Here is a 6,814-nt window from a genome sequence, read left to right on the forward strand (position 1 = left end):
ATGGTCTGGCAGAAAGATTTATCCAGACGTTCAAGCAGTCAATGCGAGCAATGGGGAGAGAACCACTGTCAGTACAGCAAAAGCTAGCCAACTTTCTTTTGGCTTATCGAAACTCGGTACATGCCACAACAAGTCAGACACCAGCTATGTTGTTTATGGGCCGAAATCTAAGATCGCGACTAGACTTGTTAAAGCCTGATCTTCGCAGAGAGGTACAGAAGAAACAGTGTGACCAGCGCACGAGCAAGGGGCCCTTACGAACCTTTGCAGTGGGACAGGAGGTGCTAACAAGGGATTATCGGAATCAAAAATGGGTGCCAGGAGAAATTGCTACAAGATTGGGACCACTCAGCTATACAGTAAAAATTAGTCCAAATCTCATCTGGCGTAGGCATGTGGACCAGCTACTGTCTACAGCTTCCAGGAACCAGCGTAGTGAAACCTCAACTTCCACGCCGGCTGTGTTTCCGGAGCCAGGAATAACCGCCATGGATGAGTCTCAGTGGGCTGTGGACAGTGCTGAACCACTTGGTGGAAATGTAACTATCCCAACTGAAATTCCAGAGACTGCCTGTTCCGTTGCACCCAGACGTTACCCAGAGAGAACCCGGAATCCACCACAAAGGCTTGATTTGTAGTTCACATTTTGTGAAACAATTAATGTTTGTTTATAGTATAAAAAGATCCCATATGCTGTAGCTGTATTGCACTATAAGCAATTCATTTAAGGCAATTTTAAAACTAAGTGGGGAGGAATTGTTATGTATGTGATCTGTGTAATTGATTAAGAGCACTACTTTTCTGGTGTAAGTTTACCATAGTTCCGGTCAGAGGTTCGATAGTGTAATGATACTGAATGTAGAAGTGTTTTTGTGGCGCGTTATGTTCTGAAGTAAAAAACATGGTTCCAGCAGTCAGAGTGTATGCCTCTTTACTTAAGAATAACATGTTAATAGAGTAACATATACAATAAGAACTCAACCCCCTGAGCTACCCAGGGACAGTGGCCCAGTGGTTAATGAAAAGGGCTTGTTATCAGGAGGTTCACATCCCGGCTCAGCCACTCACTCACTGTGTGTGACCCTGAGCAAGTCAAAACGTAAAACTGGAGTCCTATTGTAAGTGACTGCAGCAGCAGTTGTTGATGCATAGTACACCCCCTAGTCTCGAAGGCACTTTGGAGAAAAGCGACTGCTAAAAGACTAATGAATAAAAAAGTAATACTCAGATCCACAAGCATGCACATTGCCTTCCACTCTGCAGGGCACCACTTTCTCTAAACACTGAGCTATCAAACCCATTAACTCCTATACTACAGCCCAGCACTAACCACTAAACTGCTCAAACCCACTACCTTCCACACTGCAGCTCTGCACTCTAGTCACTGTGTCACCGAAGCCTCTCAGCAAAGCTACACTGATAAACAATTCATGCCCTGATTGAAAATAATAAATAAAACCCACTGATTGCTGCATAAAATAAAGTAGAATCCATTTACTTACCATAGTAGCATCTGTACCTTACTGTGAAAGATACAAGTGATATATTGAGTTCAATCCATTTGAAGTCACTGCAGTGGCTGCTTTGTACAAGAATGGGGCCTCAGTAGTGTATTAGAGAGCTATATAATTCAAAGGAGTGTCTCTCTATTTGTACATTTCTATTATTGGCAAAATCCAAAGACAGGGCTCCTTCTTTATATCCCCTCCCACAGGATACAGAACACCTCACTATGTGAGTATGTATTAAATAAAGATGGCATTTCATATTAAGAGCAGCTAATTCATACTATTATACAATAATACCCCATTCCATATTCTCAACATCAGCTGTAGGAGGCCCCATTGTTAACATGTATTCATTTCTTGTGACGCGCACAGTACATGTGTATTGTATTGTAGTGTACAGTCACATTTTTATTAAAATATCAGATTCACACTTACCACGAGCACAGATGCTATAATCTGGAAATGAAATAAACATACACCATTAAATACAATTTAAAAATATATATACAATTCATTTCTACATATTAATGTACCATAATAAAATAAAATACTTACAACAGTAAGCTGTTCCAAAGAAAAAGAAAAACAGAAACAGTGGTTATTGGATTTAATAGTTCACTTTATATTCATGTTTGAGTTCCATTTACTGGAATGTTTTCTGTTCCTCTGAGAATATCAGTTGATTTTGATAGCTGTTACAGGCTTAATGAAGACACCAAGGGGCACATTTCAAAGTGTTTCCTCCAGTCTGTCCAAAACTATGAAACCACTCCATGGTAGAATATGTTGTAATACTGAAGTGTTTCTCAATGTCTTCAATCAATTGACCTTCAGTCTACAATCCATGCAGTTCACCCAAACCAGGAGCCAGCTCCAGAGAGACACACACTTACTTCTGTAGTATCTTTTGGACAGGGCATCCTTCTTCACTACCATGGACTGTGTCAGGACCACTTCAGAATCCACTTCAGGAGACAGAAAGCACGTGAAGATCATTAAACAAACAGTAGGTTGCATCCCTTCTATTTAAACACAGACCATGTTGAGGAACTCTCCAAATTTGGATTAGGATTTCAATGTACATTAAAGAAGATTGCTGAACAGTAAGGAGCTTCAGATTTCATTTTGTTAGAGTGTGTGTTACAATGTTTTCACCTGAGTTCAGGAGCTGCTCTTCAGTTCTAGTTGCCTGTCTTAGATATATGTACATAATGTAGGCTGGATCAGTCAAAGTGTCTTTATAGAAGAGCCAGTGACTGGATCACGCTTCCTTCTGCTTTCAATTCACTGCTATGCACTAGATGGTGATGGCACTTACTAACAGAAAGATATTTCAGTCTGCATTACATATGAAAAGAATCACACAGACTTATGCACAAAACAACTGTGGTGAACTATGAAAGGTGCTATATAAAATAAATATTGATTGATAAAAAGGTAAGGGAACAGGACAACCTTTTAGTCAAGTTATTATATCTCAGTTGGGCGATCCTTCTTACTGACATTTAAGGTGATCAATTAATACAATACGTCTTATTAAAGGTGCTGCATCAACACATTTAAATGCACATGTTAAATGCAAACAGGTGAAATATTTTCAAAGTGTATATCCCTCAAGCTTTGTGTTTTCCTCTTCCGCATCAGTGTGACAGACAGACAGACAGACAGACAGACAGACACTCAACCGAAGAAGCTACAGGCTTTCTGTACTCACTGTCAGCTCTTTTCTCCATCATATTGTCTCCTATCAGGTAAAACAGAAATAGGTTTATACAGTTAGACGTACATTAGGAAACAGATCTGGGCACTTTGTGTTAGTGCCAGTAGAGAAACAGCAGCTAAATATGCTCAGATTCACTGGGGTTTGGCCTTAAGTCTATCATCTGTAATTCACAAGGTTTAACGTTGTACCCACACACTACCCAGACGTGCTTTTCAAAGGACTCACCCAACTCCCACTCTCCTTTGAGTCCATCACTGTCCAGTTCAGCATCACTGTCACCTGAATCCTCTGCCTCTGGAACAGGGAGAAGAGAGCTTCATGAAGCAATGAAGGATTCCCTCGACTGCAGTGAACAGCTTCATAGGACACTCAACACAGGGAGGCAGAGAGTTCCCCATTACATTGCAATGCAGAGCTGTGAGGTTTAACCAGGAGATTTCTGGATATACAGTAGCCCTTGATGTTATGCATGATAAGCGATGATTAGTCAGGTTAAGTTTCTAAACAAATGTGTGGTCTGTCCAGGACTGTGCTTTTTTGTCATTGCTTAACTTAAATCCTGCAAATAAGAAACTTTCTTTCTTTCTTTCTTTCTTTCTTTCTTTCTTTCTTTCTTTCTTTCCTTACCCAGTGCTCTCTTGTTCTCCAGTGCTCCTTCCTGCTCCTCTGAGTCTTCCAAAGTGTTGCTGAGATCTGTAAACACAGGCTGTGGTTACATTTTTAATGAGAGCAGTCCTGTGTTGTATCCAGTGCTATGAAAGGAATGACAGCATGGAATGGAGAATGCAAACAGACCGATTAGGAAAACTGGGATTTTTTAAAATTGTATTAAGATTTTTGTATCTGTATTGAAAACATGTAATTATGGTCATAAAATTCTGCACTTTTGTTAATAACTGCAACAGTGTAGAATAGTTGAATTAATATTATATAAATAAACCACTTTAAAGTGCCACATATTATATAAGGCAAAGAATTGTAATAAATCAACTTGCAGTAAACAGTTTGCATTTTTAATATCTCTTAAATAAATTATTATATTAAATCTGCTGTATAAAAAGTGGTTTGAATATTAGCACAATAAATGAAAGAGCAGGTCTATATGTTTCAAGGATATGTATATTTTGTGAAAAAGGTAAATCAAACTGAATGAACATTTTAAAATCTCAGTGTATTTTATTCACACCCTGCAATGCTTTATAGAAGAGATGAGCAGGAGGCAAGATCGACTCGAAGGGAAATTTCAAATGCAAACCTTGATTTGTTCCCCCCCCCCCCCCCCAATATATTTAAATATTTACTGTTTATGACTGTTTCATTTCTAATAAGTTCTTATAAATGATAAGAAACGACGAGTTGATTTGGCTATTCACGTGGATAAGCCACAGCTGCATTTTACAGTACCAGGGAATCCTTCTGGTCTGAAGCAGCCTCTTAATAAGGGGTCCCCATGGTGGGAGGTGGTTGATGCAACACATGGGAGTTTTCAAGTTCTTTAAATGCTGTGTCTTATTCTAGTGGAGTACAGACTCATCAAATCAATCCCCAAGACAAGTAGACAAACCTCTGTGTTGAGAATATAGGATTGAGTTCTGGAAGAATGGATCTTACCCAGTTCTCTCTTGCTGGCCTGGTAACCATCATCTCCCAGCTCTTCAGAGTCCTCAAGGAGGCTCCTTGCATCTGCACACAGAGGAGATGGAGGGGGTGGAATCATTATTTTAAATGGCAATGTACAAATTAAGAACAAAGAAGGATATTCTTATGGTAAGTTGATTATTCAATGATGCAGCATTGAGGAAAAGCCTGCCTTCTCCACTATATGTTATCCCATGGAAGACTGTCTGCTATCTCCCTACCCTTCTGTTATTTTGATGAAAGTCAGTCAATGCCATCTCTTCCCCCATTTATTTTAGGTTGAAGGCAATCAATGCAATCCCTCCCTCCCTCCCCATGTTACTCAGGAGAAAGGCAGTCTTACCAGCCCCTGACAGAAGACATGCTGTCAGGACCGAGAGGAGAATGGCTCTTGTAGTCCAGGCTTTCATCTTGACAAGGTGCTGATGCTGCTTTTCCACTCTTCAGCTGCTCTGGTCCCTCCACCCTGCTCTGTTTTATACCCTCTCCCAGGCAAATGCACTCCTTCACCACTAAACCCTCATCAAGGACCCTTTCTTTCTCTACACTGTGATACTGTGTGATGCCCTCCTCTTCCAAATTTCCATACTTCACTTGAAAACTATTTCCTCTATACCCTATGATCCAAATCTATTGACACAGTGTCAGTGATCTTCATTGTTCTCTTAACACAGAGCAGGATCAGTGCTGGGATCAGCAGGTGCAGACAGGTGGCCCCATATACAGTATTAAAGGCAATAGAATGATTAGTTATCAGTCATGCAAAATGAAGCCTTCTCTGGAATTTCATATCTACAGCACAGTACTGCAAACACCTGGCTCACAAACATGTTCATTATACCAGGTGTTGTGGTTGAGCTGCTTCTTTCATTAGCAAATCAATCAGCTGCTGTACAGTGTGGAGTGCATGTGTCTTATTGAAACATTTCACAAATGTATTACCAAGTCTCTTTTTAGAAGGAAAAAAATAGGATTGAAATACACAGTGGGTGTGAGAGAAAGACCTTGGTGTTGTGATAGACTCATTTCTACCAGCAACAGGGATGCAATCATAAAGGTGAAGACTAATCCCGGGGCTTAAAGGAACGAGCTGTGAAGAGGGTACTGAATTTGTTTAGCTTGAACACAGAACAATTAGGCGGACTTGACTGAAGTCTTTAAAAACTTGAAAGGTGTTGACAAAGTTAACCCAAACTAATACCTCAAGCATAGCACTGACACCAGGGTCAGAGGGCACTGTTGGAAATTAAGTGTGGATAGCTATAGGACGGAGGGTAGGAGACACCTTCTCACAGAGTGTGTTGAGGGGATGGAATGGGTTACCAAGTCATGTTGTTAGGGCTGGGATCCTTTAAGACCCGACTTAACAGGTTTGAGATCAATCAGCTGCTGCACTGATGGGCCGAATGTCCTCCCTGGTTCTGTGTTCTGAATTCTGGATCTCCAGTGTGCTGGCATTGATTGGTAACTCCTCTCCAGAGTCAGTTGTTTTCCTTGTACACTCAACCAATCCTAAATATGCTGAGAGAACAGTTGAGGGAACTAAATCAATTCAGTCTGGAACAAAAAAAGACTAGAGGAGACTAAAAAGCTTTTAAAAAGTTGGAGTTAACTGTAGTCACTCTTTTAAGCACAGCAGAGAGACCAGGACTAGAGTACACAGTTATAAACTGAGTGGAGACAGACTTAGGACAGAGGTTAGGAGACACATCTTCTCACAGTAAGTTACTTAACCTCCTTGTTCTCCGTCCTTCGGATGAGATGTAAAACCGAGGTCCTATTGGAAGTGACTCTGCAGCAGAAATTGTTGGTGTATAGTTCATTCCCTAGTCTGTGTAGTTGCTTTGGATAACAGCGTCTGCTAATTGACACATTTATTATTACACCCAGAGTCAAAAAGGGCTCGGGTTGACGTGCTCCTCCGACTGGGCAACATCCCTTGCAG

General features: G+C 40.7%; 1 long non-coding RNA gene across 1 annotated transcript; it reads right to left on the reverse strand.

Moving 5' to 3' along the window:
- Positions 1 to 2,393: 2,393 nt before the first annotated feature.
- LOC131703048 (uncharacterized) lies at positions 2,394 to 3,520 on the reverse strand. The gene is made up of 3 exons (XR_009309668.1): positions 3,457 to 3,520; positions 3,223 to 3,252; positions 2,394 to 2,473 (listed from the first exon to the last, which is right to left on the reverse strand). It is a non-coding gene; the product is annotated as an uncharacterized LOC131703048 (long non-coding RNA).
- Positions 3,521 to 6,814: the final 3,294 nt, after the last annotated feature.

This window comes from Acipenser ruthenus, chromosome 32 (genome assembly GCF_902713425.1).
Source record: "Acipenser ruthenus chromosome 32, fAciRut3.2 maternal haplotype, whole genome shotgun sequence".
NCBI classification, from domain to species: domain Eukaryota; kingdom Metazoa; phylum Chordata; class Actinopteri; order Acipenseriformes; family Acipenseridae; genus Acipenser; species Acipenser ruthenus.